This window comes from Labrus bergylta, chromosome 7 (assembly GCF_963930695.1).
Source record: "Labrus bergylta chromosome 7, fLabBer1.1, whole genome shotgun sequence".
Taxonomy (NCBI): Eukaryota; Metazoa; Chordata; class Actinopteri; order Labriformes; family Labridae; genus Labrus; species Labrus bergylta.
The window spans coordinates 16642531-16659590 of record NC_089201.1 but is presented as its reverse complement, the minus strand read 5'-3'; the positions used below and the strand labels follow the sequence as shown (position 1 = coordinate 16659590).

The following is a 17060-nucleotide window of genomic DNA, read 5'->3' as shown; positions in this document are numbered from 1 at the left end:
TTACTCACTAGTATCTCTCTTTTCAATATCACCTTCCGGTCAAGCTGTCAAAATTCAAACACAAGAAAGGTTTACGGCCCTACCCATTACTGAGATGATGTCACAAACTCCTGTGCAAAGCTATTAGACAATGAGACGTCATTGTATTTTATTACACAGTCGTTAAAAACCTAATTCTGTTGTGGCTTTAATTTGAATGATACTGTTTCCATTTCAGTAGTATTAAATACTGCCTTGACAAGCCATTTGAATGTGTTGTGTGAATCTTTTTGGCTATACTCTGTTTTCTCTGTTTATAATAAGTGCAGGAGCATTAGAAGGTTGTAATGATTTTCTATTGGATGTAGGAGTAAATGGTGTTGACCAGGCAATGTTTTATGTTGATGGGGTCTGTAAAATAGGAATCCTCCACAGATTTGTTTTATCAGTGAAACGATAGAAAACAAGCCGTTTCTTTTCTTCCAGAGCTGAATGTTGTTGATATCGGCTCGCTCCTCGTTCTCCATCTGTCTGTCACTGAATCCCTTTGAGCTCGCCAGTCTCTCAGGTCTCACATTCCTCCCAGTTGGCCGGGTCCGTGTGGGCAGCACATCTCTAATCCCTGCCTAATCTGAGGCAGCTTTGTGTGTATCCACTGGACATACATGAAGAGGTGCAAAGGTCATGTTCTATATGCCTCTCATCAAACCTCAAAGACTAACTGGCATCATGTTTTTAAAGCTTTACTTTGAGATGATGAGGAACCTTTTTGGTATTTGTTTAATGTTTGCTTTCTATCCTTCAACAGATTAATTATGACTGCTGTCAGGCAAACACAGAGATTGGTGTCACTACCAAAGATTCAGTATGAATTACAATAAGTAATCATAATAATAATACATTTTATTTAAAGGCGCCTTTCAAAACTCTAAAGGTCACCTTACAGAGCAGAGATAAAAACAACAAATTAACATTAAAAACACAAAAAACACAAATGTACAGGATGTAAAAGGAATTATGAGAACGGGTGGAGAATGATCAGACTGAATATGCCGGTTTAAAAAGATGTGTTTTGAGATGAGATTTGAAAATGGAGAGAGAGTCGATATTACAGATTTGTGGTGGGAGGGAGTTCCAGAGGTGGGGGGCAGAGCGGCTGAAGGCCCTGGACCCCATCGTGGACAGGCAGGAAGGTGTTGACAAGGATGGCAGTACTGCTGGGAGTGAGGGACGGGCGGAGGCGATTAAATCATGTCCATGTTTATGAAAAATAACCTTTCAGACAATCTGTTATAGGATGGAAGTTTTCTGGTTTGTAATTTTTTGCACATACACATTTGAATTCCCAATCTATCACTGTCACCACAGTTGCTGTTTATGACCAACAGTTGATGGATTTTGATACAGATTGTCTCAGATAACTGAGATGAACTCATCACTTATTCTTGAACTGGATCGAATGTCTTTAAATTGAAAAATGACCAGCGTTTAGCAGGGCAACAGAGTGAGTGCTGTCAGATGGGGCCCTCTTAGGGAGGTTTCCTACCATCATGGCAAAATTGGCACATTTTCTGCCCTTGCTTTGGGGCCCCCTAATGGTATTGGGCCCAAAGCAGTTGTCTGCCTTGCCTGTTGACAAGCAGAGCTTCTGATTGCTTCATGTCAAGCCCCACTCTGTCCTGTCTCTCTTCAGCTGCCCCGTCTATTCAATGCAAAAATGGCAAAAACTATTGGTTTTCTTTCCTGTCTAAAGTGAAACCTCTTTGTTATTTGTTTCAACACAATGCAGTCAAGACAAATTGTGGTTTAAGAGGGAGAAACTTGTTGGAGCTTTATCAAATTATTGGGATATTTGGTTTATAAATGGAGGTTTTGTGAATAGTTGGACGCTCACACCTTTCTGTGCGACTTTGTGAGGCTTGCTGTAGTATGTTTGGCACGGCTGCAAAGCGTGAATGCCAGAGAACTATCTGCTGCTGCGGGAGGAAAACAGCAAATTGGGACAAGTGGGACATCCCAAACACATTTCCATTGCATGTTTATCACTTCCCACGTTTTGCAACTCCAAACAAGAAGAAACTCTGTCTGGTATCGGCCTCGGTGGGCTCAATGAGGGAAGCGTGGGCCGGAGCAGAACTGGACTGATTCTCTTCAGTGTCAGTAGGCAGACAGTCGGATTCCTCTCCCACACTCCTAATGAGGCATACAATGACATAGTATACCTTATTTTCCCACAGTGGTCCACTATTTTTAATATGTTCAGTAGCAGTCACTCCTCACAGATTGAGGTTATTGTGTCTGGATAACCTCAATCAAGATGTAATTTCTTATTGCCTGAATTCTCTGCTGAGTTGTCAAACTTCTTATTTTATAGGCTTGTTTGCTTCTCGGGTAATAAATGCCGCTGCAGATCTGTGTATCCCTGGTGGGGAAGGACGTGTTCACGTCTTTGAAGCCAGTAAAGTGATAAATGTAGTCACTGGGCCCCAGCGATGTAAATCTAACACTGATGAAAGTATGAATATCTGAGTGAGTTTTGCTTTGGTGATGAAGAACTGTTCTGAATTTCAAATCTCTAATTTATGTTTATGTTAAATTCCCATAAGGGTGCCTGTCTGAAAACTCTTCATGGTTCCAATTTGGGTTATAGCCTTCAACGCAACTCTGCAATTTTGTTTAAACAGATGCAAAACAGTTGTGATTGATTCTTCTTCTTGATCAGTACATCTTATTGGCACAAATGAAGATATGTTTTGAGCTAGTTTAACTTTAATTAAACCAGCTGACTCCAGAATATTAACTTTTATATACCTATAAGGGACAATAACAGAATGTTAAAGTTATATGTGATAAATATGAAAGTCAAACAATCGAAGTTCAAGGCTGCCAGTATTTCAGTTTTTTGGGGGGGCTTTCATGCCTTCATTGACAGGACAATGGAGAGAGTCTGAAATAAAGGGGAGAGAGCGAGAGAGAGAGTGGGGAATGACATGCCTGAAAGGAATCACAGGATGGACCCGAACCTGGGCCGCCCGCTGTGGGGACCTCAGCCTATGCACATGGGCCAACCACCAGCTCACCAGCACCCCAATGCAGCCAGTATTGGGAAATTTCTTGTTTTTGATGATCAGACATTATAGGCAAACTCCTGCGTACTGTCTAAATTGCACAAACACACTGGCAAATGTTTTTGTGCAATTTAGACAAAAGACTGTTTAAAATGAATCCACCTCCATTGTTTTAAAACTTGTGGGTTTAAAAAGTATAAAAGCATCAGACATCTTGACATCCTTACTATCCTTAGTGTGTGCAAAACTTAATGTACGTTATCCACAGTCCTTCTTGTTACCCTCTGATACAATGTAGTCAACAAAAGTATTTTTTATTTTTAAACATTTCCGGTTCTGTGGTCTCCGCCTGTTTCTTCTCCTCCCACTGTTTTTCACAGATTTGTTTTGGAGTGTTGTTGACCTAACTCTTTCTTTACACACAGTGTGTTAGCATCTCAGCAGAAAGAGCTGCAGGTTCTTCTCCAGAGTCTAAACTCCATCTGTTAGCCACAGTTCTGCTCTGCACTTGGGATAGTTTAAACAGAGCTCAGAGTAGATATTTAATTGCTGTCCAGGCCAAGCTGGCGACATGATTCTTTTGGTGACACTGGAACTAACACGACATTCTCTGATAATACGTCTATCTGACATTTCTTTGTATTATAATCTAGGAATGAGCAATATGGCAGCAAGTACTGTCGTCCCTGTTGGATGATCAGGGGCTACATCAGAACTCTCTGTGGCAATTATTGTCTTTATTTAATGACGTTAAGCAGATAAAAGGATTAAAATGCAAGACAGACAAATAATATGAATACATTATTTAAAGAAACATTACCAGTTAAAACCGTAGACTAAATATGAATGGATGAAGCCTGAGTAACTTCACCCTTCTGTTCCTGCAGGAGGCTCATCGACAGCAGCCACCAGTCTGGAAATCCTGTCTCAGCCTAACTTTCAGTCAACCTAACGACAGGCTGAGATCTGGAGCTGAGGCGGGTTTTAAGCCTCTTGATGAACCGTTACATCGTTACAAACTACGGATAACATGTATCGTTCATAAAATCAAAATTGAGCCGTTTAAAAAATAAATTCAACTCCCGTACAGTGTGAGCCAGTTATGACAATAACTAATCAGACCTATTTGTTTTTTTTGTACCAGGCTGTAAACATGTTTATTTATGCTGTAAAAACAGCTTTTTTTTTGCCTGTTTGTGACTTCCAGTGTTCCTGGAGCCAGCCTCGTTTAAAGCAGTTTCTCTGGGTAACAGTTACTCTCTCTAACTCCAAATACTCTGACTTGGGCCTTATCAACTTTGCTTTTCCATAGAGGCGGTAGACTTTCTCTCATGTTCATGCAGATTTGTCAGCAGCTCTTGTTCTCTATTTGCAATGTCATGGTTTCACATTTCTAAGATTTCATCTTTAGCCTGTTGGTTAATCATTCAGACTGTTTTCAGTCTTCTTTTGTTCTTTCTTTCTTTCTTTCTTTCTTGGCGGCTTTGACTCGACTCCCATTGATTCTGACAAACACACAAAATCTCACACATTCTTACAGACATTCTTGCAGACTAAATCCCTCCCCTTTTTCCCTCCGGCGGGCCTGTCAGGATGTGTGAGTTGTTTTGAATGTGAATGCAGTGTAGACTTGTCTTCCATTAGCATGCCAGGCTGTCGATCTCCATGCAAGAGTCCCTCCTCGCTGTCAGACTGAAAGCTGCTGCTTTGTCATCCATACACACACACGCACACACACACACACACACACACACACACACACACACACACACACACACACACACACATGCAAGTGGTGCTGTTTTCTGTAAACACTTTGATCTTCTTCTTTCACAAAAGCCTACAATGAAAATCCAGAAGCTGTTTGATATTATGTATTGCCTTGGACTAAAGTGCAGGCTTATTGAAAGCCCAAGATGGCCCCATCTTGATGTTGCTATAGCAACAAAATGTCCCGGAGCAGTCTCTTGAGGACAGGAGGATAGTTTTCCTCTGCCTTGTGGCATCACCAGCAGCAACAGAGGGGGACGCCGCTCTGTCTGTGGTCTCTGATTGGCTGTGACGGACATCTCTATTCCACCTCCATCCATCCCCATCATCCTTCTGCCACCCCCCATCATCCCAAAATACAGTCACAATCAAGGTGGAGCGGCTCATCAGAGCTGAAGAATCCCAATCTTGATACTTGATGGAGCTGCAATTAAGTGTCAGGGACGCTTTATTACGCGCCTCGCCGTTAGAAATGGAGGAGTGGGGCTGCAGCTGCTGTGATGGGGACTTGGCTCAGATATCATCGTAAAAATATAAAACACATGACCGACATGAAGATGAAATTCAGACCACTGTGTTTTGTGAAGGCACTAAAGAGGGAAATAATGGGGGGAAAAAAAGAAGTGTGACCGGGACCATGCACAAGAGAAAGTGGGAAGAAAAGGAGAAAAACATAAAGAATGTGAGTGGGAGGCATCGTAAGTGCTGAAATTGTGTTTGTGATGGAAACGGGGGGTATGATGGCTCAAAAAAAAAAAAAAAGGTCACAGTCAGGAGTCATGGCTATGTCTTGATGCTTAGTCTGCCAAGCCCAGTCAGACGCTCTATAAATAGCCCTATATGTGTGCTTTTAAAGGGGCTCAGAGGTTAAACTGTCCTGGAATCAATGAAAATATGATCACCACAAAACGAAGGGCAACATCAGTGACTCATGTGGCACCGCTGCAGGGGGGAAACTGAAAAGAGACAGGAAATGTCGGAAGGAGAGAGTGGGGTAAAAGCCTGCGGGCAGTTTCAAACCCACGGCCACTGCCATGAGGTGTTTGGGCGAGACATAACCACTAAGGCTATCCACCACCCCTCCTGCAAAATGATTCTAATGCAGCAATTTTTGTGAGGTAAAAAGAAAAAAACCTGGGTTAGCTAAACCTAATTTAGTGTCTCATTTTTCTCCAATGAGATACAGAAAGCTAATCCAGCACAACATTGTTGATGTTTTTTAAGAATGTTTACCCGTGATAAAGAAGTAAAAACAAAGTGTTTTGATTTGTTATCAACATTTTAAAGAACTCTTCCGAAAACATTTCTACTTTTAACATTTTTAAAAACTTGACACAATAGGAATATTTTCTTCAACTCTTTTCATATAAATATTTTAAAATCATCTTTGAATAATTTATTTATTTACAATTTTTCTCATGTCAAAATGCAGTGAATCTTGTAAACATACACCTCTCACTGGGATGATCATCTGCAGGATAGAAGCCTATTTTTAAATCGAGCTCCATGCTCCGTGCTGGTTCTGGACTATAATCTACAGTAACAGTTTCCGATGCTGTCGGCATATTTACGCTCAGCTCCAGCGGTCCTGCTCTGTTTACTCTGAGCCGGCGTGTTTGCTTTGTTTGAACAGAGGAGTTGTCTCATGTCCACGCGCTGTCAGGACAGACAGGAACAGAGATAGTACGAGTAGATAAACTGTATGAGACGCTGCTACCTGTCGCTCTGCTGTCACACCGGCAGGAGGATGGATGGATGTGTGTGAGTGGTCCACAGATTCTGTCCTTAACAAGCTGTTAGTCACACTTCAGCGCTACACTGTAGTCAAATCAGAGAAAGGTATTTCTCAGATCTATTCTTCTTCTCTCTTCTTTTGTATTTAAATCCTCTTCTGTGCCAGTGATAAGTCGTCCTGTCAAAAGAATTTAAAGGATTAAAGCGTAGTCTTTAGTCATGCTTGTCCCAGAATTACAATAACCAGCTGTAAGAACATTATCCCCTCAGCCCTTACTCATGCATCCTCTACATACATACTAATTAAATGCACTGATCCATTAAAAGAAATTAACATGCATAGATATTCTAAAAGTGTAGTCTTTAAATATTTACCATCGCAACCAAAACTGCAGAATTCTACATAAAATCTGTGTTTTTACCGCTGATTCTTTACTCAGGGTTTAGAGGGCATGGCTCGTCTCCAGACATTGATCACTCGAAGACAGTGATTCCTAATGAATTTGCTGAACCCCCGACTTTTCCTTTTGCAGCTCAGTCATTTTAAATCTATGCGACTATCTGTCTCTAAATTGCTAACTCTAAATTCTGTACACACATTTCTAATAATCAAAAGTAACCCTAACCCTACTCCTCCCCTACCCACACACTGTGTACAGATAGAGACATGAGCTAATCAGACCAATATTGTTTTTTGAACCAGGCTGTAAACATGTTAATTTCTGCTTTAAAAATGGGCATTTTTAACTGGTTTTTTGAATTTGAATTTGAATTTGAGACATAGTAAAAGGACTTTTAGCAATAATTGCCTCACCCGGTGGAAGTACCAAACAACAAATCAGTCGCAGCAGAGCTCATCTGGAAGTGATAAACACTAAGATTATCAGAAAAAGAAATGAACCCTGCATTCTGTGGGCAGTAATTCTGCAGCTTTGAGGCTTACAGCAGCAGCTTCTTGTTACTTCAGTGACACATTTTTCTTTCTCTCTACCTCTCGATGTTGACCTGCGCCCACACAGCCTGGCCTCAGCTAAAGAGCAGCCAGTTGATGGATACCTTGTTTCAATGCTGATTGCGCTTAAGTCCTATGTCTTTGCACTCTGTTGCTGTTCAGGCCTCATTATCAGCCAGTAACTGATAGACCTGTCGCTTAAAAACGGAGGGAATACTCGAAAAGTGCAGATGTAGTTTATTAGTGGTTGTACTATCTGTAAACCTGCTCTTTTGCAGCATATTCTGGTCCCCCTAAATAGCCATCCAGAATCCTCCCTCTCTCTCGAACAGCTTCCTAATACCCTCACAATGAACGTTATTTGCTGTGAAGGCACAAACTGCGGTGTGAAGGCTAATATTTAGGCAGTGCAGGCACTTTCATAATGAGCCTGAGCATTATTCACTCTCCTACATGCTCATCCCAATCACAGGGCTCCATTCCACTGCCAGGCCCGTTTATGCAAATTCAAAAATATTTTCATTATCTCTGCAATAAGATATTTAATAGGCACTCTCCCCCTCAGCCCTCTGAAGAGCGGCTATAATTAGAGTCCGTCAGCCGCTGAGGCGGTGGGCCAGAACATCACGGCTGATTTGAATGTGGACAAGTGTCGAACAAGCAGAGATGTGATTTCTGAGGAGCTATCAGCAAACCCTCGTGCAGGAGGTCTCACAGACGGATTTATTCTGAAAGTACAATGAGTGTAAAAGAAGAAGTCATTGTGACTGTGATAGAGATGTAGTAACATATTAACACTCATCAGACACTTCTTTAGAAACGCATGTACAATGGACTATGATCCAGTTAAACAGCTCTGCAGTGATTCTGCCTCCCCAAAAGTAAGACGAGATTGTAATTCACTGATGAACTTGCATGCATGCATTATACTCAGATGTGCTTGTAATATTTAGTCCCCTGAATAAACCGACATGAGAGCTTAAAAAACAAAACGTATACAAATATCAAACAGAAAAACATAATTTCAGCAAGAGTGAAGTAACTAAGCTTCTGATGGCTACACACCAGACAATAGTAGGCCCAGGGGTTGCTCGATTCGAGGCTTGTAGCACCAACTATTTGTAGCACCAAATAATCCTTAAATATAAAAAGTGTCTATGCAATTATTTTACTGCTCTCGATCAAGTTGGAGCATCCCTGATTTCAAATCGTAAATATCAGACCTTTATAATATTTACGATTCCTGACAGTGCTGCCTCCAACCTCCAACAGAATACCTGCACCAGCCAATAAGAGCGAGCAGTCCTGGAAGCGTTACCAACCAGATGTTGTGTACTTTTACAGTTCACAAACATGGCAGCGAACTTAAACTCAAGATAAGCCCTGGGCCAAGTGGAATATTGAAAAAGAAGACAAGCTTATTGAATTATGGCAACAACACTAGTGGCTTTATAAAGTGTCATGCAAGATATAAAACACAGCAAGTTGGCGACGTCCATCGTCCTCCCTTTTTGTTTTTCTTCTGAAGGTGGAATCTCCACTGAGAAATCTTTACTACAAAGTAAACAGCAGGTGTGTTGTCTTTGGTCTGGTCTGAATCGTCTAGTGTGTGCGTTCAGAGGATTATAATGTTAGAAGTCAATTGAAACTGTCGTCATGTCTGTGGTCGCTTATGTTTTCAAAATCTCTTACTGTAGGATTTAAAAATCATGTATGTGTATCCGGCTTTAGTTTTCAGCCATTCCAGCAACTCTGTGAGACGGTAACCATCACATTACAGTATGCTTTGAGCTAAATGCTAACATACATGAAGCCACATTGGGAAAGTGATATTTAGCAGTTTAATAAACAATATATTCACTGTCATCGCTCAACAAAAAGCTCTAAATATAAAGTGCACTTCAGGCTGCAGCTTAATGGGAATGTGAAAAGTTTACACCTACATAAACTATGTTTTCACCCTGATTAGAGTGTCAACAAACAGTCTCTTGAGGGAGCATTCATTTCAGTGCAAAATCTCATGGCAATCCATCCAATATTTACCCAGAGATTTAATTTGAAACCAGAAATGTCGACCTGCAAGCAACGCCAGAGGACAGATCGTTTTACAAGTCTAGTTCATCCTCTCAGGGCCATACACGCTAAATATCATGTGCAGTACTTTATTCATAGTTGGCCAAAAACATCATCCCTTTAGCCACACTACTGGTGTGAGAAAACAGTTGGTCGTTTACTGCAGCCATTTGTGTGCGAGGGCATACATTCCCCTCTCAATCAGTGCTGAGGACGATAGAAAACACATCTGTTCAACTTTAATTTAATGATGATGAAATACAGAGTTTGTGAAATGAGATTCAGTAGGAGAAAACCCCATAGTATTCAAAAGAAATAAACTGAAGCCTTGCAGAAAAATGCTTGAGTTTTGTAGCTTGAAAGACACACCTCAGTGAAAGTGACTCTGGTTAGCTTCAGAGCAGCAGTAAACAAACACGGTGAAAACCACTGCATGGAGGCTGCAGTCACATTTGAATTTCTAACACTTTTCTGCACCAGCCATCTGCAGCCATGTGGGGAAAATTAAACTGCCTTGTTAAATTTTGCATTGAAAATAATGACTCCTGCCTGCTCTGAGTTTGCTCACCCATGGCAGGATGCAAAGTTTTTAATACTGGATACTCATAATTTTACAAATTCAGCTCGGGGAGGGTAAACTGTTTTTTCTAGGAATATTCAAACTGTCATTGAGTATTATTTTGAATGCTGCTCACTTTAGTCTTTTGTAGGGTCTCTTAACTCATCCACAGCATGATGCACCGCCCAGTAAAGCATATCTGACATTTAAACACCTGCTGGAGAAGCGTTCAGGATATGCAAAAGGTTCAAAGAGGACATGTTATCCCCCTTTTCCACCTTTTCAAACAGTCCCCTGTGGTCTAAATTAAACATCTGTGCTGTGCTTTGGTCAAAATATAACATGAATCAAGCACCAGAGGAGGTTTGTGACCCTGTATAAACCAGCTCTCTCAGAACGCTCCGTTTTGGTGTGTGTGTCTCTTTAAATAAGATGAGCCCCACCTGAGTTTTCCCCGGTAGACATCACTCCTCTGTAGCGAGAATAAAAATGGCGGACCTGCCCAAAAGTTATGTTCTAGGGTGGAGTCCATGGGTGGAGATACCAGGGGAGGGTAGGTTTTTTTTTTTTTTTTTACCAGAATCCCACTGTGACATCACAAGGAGAGCACATTTGAAACAGAATATTTTTCTCTGTGTTGTAAGACTTAAAATGCAGACCACAAACAAAGGACTGGATAGGTTTATTTCATATTTTGTTGGTCTGTAGACACTCAGGTTACCCAAATATATGTTCAAGAACACTGTACAAGTGGATTTTTCATAATATGTCCCCTTTAATTTGCAGTGAATCACTCAAACATACACACAGCATTTCTGCAACATAGCTAATGCTCATGTAGCGCGCCCCCCCCCATAGCACACATAGTGACGTAGAGTCATTGTGCGGCTTTGTGATGCGTTGGAGTTGCATTAGTGCTGTTGTTTAAAGGCCTTATGTGCTCCTTGTGTGTTCTGTCAACACAAAGTGATGTACCGCTGAAGTGTTTATGCTGTGAGAGGAGTTCTACAACCGCAGCACGGGGACGAGAGCTGCTCACACTGTTAATCTGACACTTTGGCTTCCCTCAGCATCATCACGGCCACTTTAACAATTAAAAATACAGATCTGTTTATTAGCGTTTGTGCTGCTTAGCTTTCATGTTTGAGGTTTGTTGCATTCATCTGGACAGGCTTTTGAAGGTCTTTTCGATTCTTTTTCAGACGGCTTTTTGCCCTTTTTTTATTCATAGGACAGATAAGAGAGACCTAAAATGTTGGGAGGAGAGAGAAGGGATGACATGCATCAAAAGGCCAAGGCCGCCTTTTCATTCTTAACAAATTCCAGGTCTTGTTTCAAATAATGACTTATCATTTTTAACAAAAAGCTGTGACTTAACCCATCTAGGAGTTGACTGCCTTCTTAAAACACCAAAAGTTTGATTTATTTTGCAGTCGCTATGTATTTTTTTTGTCGAGCTAGAAGTGGCTAAAGAAGGACGGGAGGGTGCTTCTGATGAGGAGCGGGGGGGGGGGGGGGGGGGGGGTTGTTGGCAAATGTCAGGCAATTAAAGCTGTAAGATTGAATTTCATTCTCTGGATGAACTGGAGCACAGACTTCTTTAATGGTTTGTTAATACATGCCAGTGATGCTCATGTATGTGTCAGTTATTATAACTGGCACTGTTTTGGTCTCAGTCTGCCAGCAGGCTGCCCCGACTCGGTGTGTCCCACCTCATCCCCTCTTTGCTGCTGGAGATGGTATTTATTTAGTGGGTCACTATGAAACCAGAGAGAGAGAGAGGGGGGAGCTTCCTGGTAATGTACAAGTGCTGTCTGCTGATGTAAAGAGCACAATGATGCTTCAGGCATCAGCTCCTAAAACCTGGAAGTAATACAAAAAGTAAGTGAAGAATATTGATATGTGGCCTTCTGGTTAGTTTGTCAGCCCCATGTATGGAGGCTGTAGTCCTCAAAGCGGACAGCCCAGGTTCAGATCCCACTTGTGGCTCCTGCCCCGCAATCCCATTCCCCACTCTCTCTCTCTCTCTCTCTCTGTCTCTCTCTCTCTCTCTCTCTCTCTCAAAACCTACATAGCAATTGTCCTTTAAAACCTGCAGAGATGCATTAGTTTATAAAAAAGTCAGTGCAGTCTGGTAGGTTAATGAATACGTCGACTGTGAAGCGCATTACTCTTACAGGAGCATCAGAATGTCCAGTGATTCCCATATTTTTGTTTTTAAAGTGTTTTGTGGATTGATTTCTTTTGTCATTGCTGTATTGTAGAGCTCTGCAGTATTCCTAACTTCATATGAAAGTCATAACGCTTAGTGCTTTACAAAGTGGACTGTGAAAACCAGAACAACTCGCGGTGCATTGTTGTGTTAGCATGCTAATGCTAGCGATCTTTATTAGGCTCGTATCTTCACACTGCATGTAAATTTACCTGAAATTACCGTGATCTAGAAACACAGTTAAGCAGTGAGTACAGTATGTTATTCTTCTTTTCTCTAGTCCCTCAATTAAACAACTTTTATACACGAGGGGAGGAGTCAGCCGTCGTCCTGGCGATGTAAACAAACTGAAGATAGGACTCGGAAAACTCTGAAAACATCACAGACAGTGGGACTCGGGTGTTACACCCATTGTAGACAGTCATCACTCACAGAGTTATTTTCAGAGGATATACTTGATTTCTATTATATTTAAGTGTGAAAAATCACATATAAAGCCTTTAAAGATTGCAGTTCCGCAACAACACGGTAATACAGTTGCACCGACAGTACATCTTCGCACTTTCTCATTGCATCCATAATAAATATATTTCCACTCTTCAATCTCAATATCGGTATTGGGCCCTACTTTCCAGTTACCTACACTGACAGAACCCTTCTCCTAAAAGCCCTGCACAGTTTATGATGAAGCCTTTTAAAAGCTTAGCTGTCGCTGCTGCAAAGAAAATGTGTCCATAATATTTAAGGGAACAAAAGAACAGCGTTCTGAGTATTATTGTAATGAGTCCTGTTTATCTGACTGAACGGCTGAGGTGTCAAATAAGAGATTTGTAATACGTCTCATTACGGGCCTTTTCGTGCCAGTGAGCATGCTGGCATATTTCAGCTCACACTCTAACACAGCGGCGGGTACGTCTGATTATAATGCTCAACCTAACAAAAAACCTGTGTGGACTTTTGTGCACCTTCATTTCATCAAACACAGGAAAGAGTCTGAATGCTTTCCAGTCTGAGTGGGAGTGAGAACGGAGTGATGGGGCGAGCGAAAGAGAGGGACTGACTGTGAGAAAATCAAATGAAAGAGGCTGTTTGTGTATGTGCTGCATGTGTGCATGTGTGTGTGTGTGTGTGGGTGGTTAGGTGGCAGTGAATGACTGTGAAACCTGAACAAGAGATGGTGGCAGCAGCATGGAGCTGAACCAAATGTGTCACTGCCTCACGCTCACTGGGCCAAAGAAAGAATTTACTGGCGGCGGCGGCCTGCAAGGAATCCAGCAGAGTAACTGAGTGCAAGTGTGTGTGTGTTTGTGTGTGCATGTGCATGTGTGTGTGTGTGTGCATGTGTGTGTGTGTGTGTGTGTGTGTGTGTGTGCTCGTAGTGGTCAGATTGTATTCCTCTCTTTACCCCCCAGCCAGTTATAGGACCCAGCTAGCATTGCTGGCGCTCCCTCCTCCATGTTACAGACAGGAAGAGCGTGCAGACCGTGCAGCCCACGCTCACACACTCGGAGGGACAAAAAGTAATGAAGGCTCAGCCGTGACCGTATGGACACAGGTAACATAAACAACAACACTGGAAACAGAATTACTTTTTTTTGTTTGTTTGTTTTCTCTGCTTTTCATTATGCAGAGAAAGCTTCAGTGCCTCCTGCATCTCTTCAGATTATCTTTGCGGTGCCAGCGGCAGAACAAGGTGGAAGTGGGCTCTAATGTTTCAGCAGCAGCTCTGAGCTGCTGGCTGGGCTTCTGTCTCTCTGCTGCCAGGCACACACGGAGCACACAGAGCAGTGCAGAGGGTCTCACAGATGTTTTTAGGACTGATTTCATTCTGCATGCTTCATAGCTCTGCAGATTTGAGTTTATATGGTTCTGTGTGTCTCTGTTTGGATGAAGCTCTGATATGGCTGCGGCCAGCACAGTAACCTATTTAGTTTGTGGACAGAGATGATCTTAAGTGAAAACAGAGAAGCTGATTTAAAAGTGCTTCCTTAAAGCTTTTATAGGTCCTGAATTTGTGTTGTTGTTAATTTGTTGGCTGTGGCTCAGAGGTAGCTCCTTCGTTCCACATGTCAAAGTTTCCCTTGGCAAGAAAATGAGCCCTGAACAGCTCCTTTAATCTGCTGTGTATCAATGTGTGTGAATAAAGCTCGCACAGTCAAAAAGTTGAACATCTTGCTATGTGCTAATTTTCTGAGAATATACGCATATATGCATTGTGATTTATAGTGCGTCCCTTCTGTAACTAATTAGCTTATTAGTGGCCTTGTATGGGCACAACATCCGTGTGTGAGAAAGTGGTGTTTGAATTTGAATTTATTGGGAGGATTCAGTTGAACATCGTTTCAGTACAGAACATGAATGCAGCCTACACTGCAGAAAGTGGAAAGTTCCAGAGAGAATGAATTCTTCTTTCTGTCACATTTTTTTTGAACACGGCACAAAATGTTTCTTTGGCATCGTTCTAGTTTTGTTGCTGTTTCCTTCCCTGGCCAAACACAGACTCGCTGAATGACTACAGCAACGGTGGAATGGTAAATGGACTTGAGCTTGTATAGCACTTTTTAGTCTTCTGACTACTCAAAGCGCTTTTGCACTGCAGGTCACACCTACACATTCACACACTGATGGCAGAGGCTGATAAGTAAAGTGATCATCAGAAGTTACTAATCCCATTCAAACACATTCATACTACGCTCACAAAGCGGCAGGAGCAATTCAGGGTTAAGTGTCTTGCCGCAGGAGTTGGGGATTGAAGCCCCAACCTTCCGGTTGAGAGGCGACCGACTCTACCAACTGAGCCACAGCCGCCCTCTCGAATGATTCTGATGAAATAAGATGTCCACGTCTTAATATCTAAGACGATGGTTCCATCTAGCTTAAGTCTTTCAGTTTTTAAAAATGTGCCACAACTGTTGTGTTGTAGATTGTTTTTACAACGTACTACAAACTGTTGGCAGCTGCTTCAAATGCCATTCACTCTTAAAAAAAGTCCAGCTGGTAGCATATGAGAGCTCCTTTGCAGAGGTTATGAAGCTTTGGTCATGCCTGGTTGCTGTGATACAGAATATGATATGATCCAAGCAGAAATATGAAGTCAGCTCAGGGAAGGGAAACAATGTAGAAGTGAGTGCTGCACTGGGTCAAAAAATATATATATATAGAAAAATCAGGTGCTCTTCAGGAACAGGGGACAATAGTCGAATAGCGAATAAAAAAGTTTGACTGTCCTGACTAAAAGAGAAAGAATGAAGTGTGGAGAGGCAGTCTTAAACTTAAAGTCCGAGGCACTCTGATAACATATAAAAATCTTTTATTTGTCAGCTCAGGGAAGGTTGAAGCATTGACCTGCTGGTCTGTGTGGATTCAGAAGATTTATCATGGGCGAGGAAACATTTTAGAAAGAAGATTATTTCTGGTACTCTCAGAGCCCAGTAGTGTGAATCCCCTCCGCCGATCACAAAGTGTCTGTTACTGCAGACTGGTGGACAGCTCTGACCAGAAAACAAAGTGGACCAGCAGGGGGTACATGTCCCACTTTTTTTTATGATAAAAGATGTACACTCAGAGAGTTCTCGCTCACAGTGTAATGAAGGAACTTGAGAATTCGGATCACATCAAACCGCCATCCATGGTCTGCAGAAGTGTTGTAGTCAAGACCAGACAAACCGAGAACCAACACATACCTGAGATCAGAGTGCTCTGAGACCGAGGCAAGACCAAAACATTTAGGGATCGAGACCGAGTCAAGACCGAACATATCAATGAAATCATCAACTTGGGTGCAGAGTGCGTGTCGCTCACTTAGACCGTAACAGTAGGAAGGTTGCCGCGGTAACCGGGCGGGGATAAAAATCAAATGATCAATGAATTGAAGTGTTCTTTTAGAAACAGGCGTTTTCTCTAATCATAGTAATGACTTAGAGAAATAGCCTGTGAGTGGTGGTCTTGACCGGTCTTGATTTGAAAATCCGGAGTCCACCCAGTCTGAGACCGAGACAAGACAGAGTAAAAATGCTTTCTATTCCAAGAAGAGACGGAGACCTTCAAAAAGACCGATTTGGAGTTCTACAGAACTAGTCTGCAGTATCAAATAAAGATGTTCTTTTTGTCAACAAAATGACGAGCACTTAAAAAAAGAAGCTAGAACCAGCACATTTCTTGCTTGAAATATCGGCAAAACAATATTTTGCTGATCTCATGGCAATTATTTGGTTAATAATTGTCAATGGATCGAGTCAATTGATGATTTTGATAAATGTCATTATCTCTATCGGACAATACATCCCATGCTGCTTGTAGCGATAGTATTGGTACAACGAATAATCCAACAACTTCTATTGAAACACTGAGAGTTTCAAAACACAATTTATCAGAGTTTAGATGAATTCAATCTGAACTAATGTGTGGAAGCAATTAGTCACATTTAGTGTGGCTGTAATCAGAGCATGTTCTGCTCTCATTTACTCTTTATTAATGAACCTCTCAAGGCCTTGATTGGCTGTTTAGCTCTGATATACGGAGGTCGTACTTGGAGAGTGCTGTTTGGTTGTTGATACATTTTGGAGCTCAAAGTTTATTTGGTTGTTTAGATTTCCGAGGCGCCGTCACGGAGCACTTTGGACCTTCAGAAGCTGTTAAACAATCAGAGCTGTGTTGCCAGCGGTGCACTCTGCAGGCCGGCCAACAAAAAAAAAAAATCAACCATAATGATGT

At 41.8% G+C, this 17060-nt stretch overlaps 1 protein-coding gene across 14 annotated transcripts in view; it reads left to right on the top strand.

Moving 5' to 3' along the window:
* plekha7a (pleckstrin homology domain containing, family A member 7a) overlaps nt 1–17060 on the top strand; it is a 161645-nt gene that overhangs the window by 56394 nt on the left and 88191 nt on the right. The window contains exon 1 of one of the 14 annotated variants that reach the window (XM_065956894.1): nt 13281–13902. The exons of the other annotated variants lie outside the window; for them this stretch is intronic. The gene's annotated coding sequence lies outside the window, so the exon portion shown is untranslated. Of the gene's footprint in view, nt 1–13280; nt 13903–17060 lie in introns of those variants that run through there. 14 annotated transcript variants of the gene reach the window in all.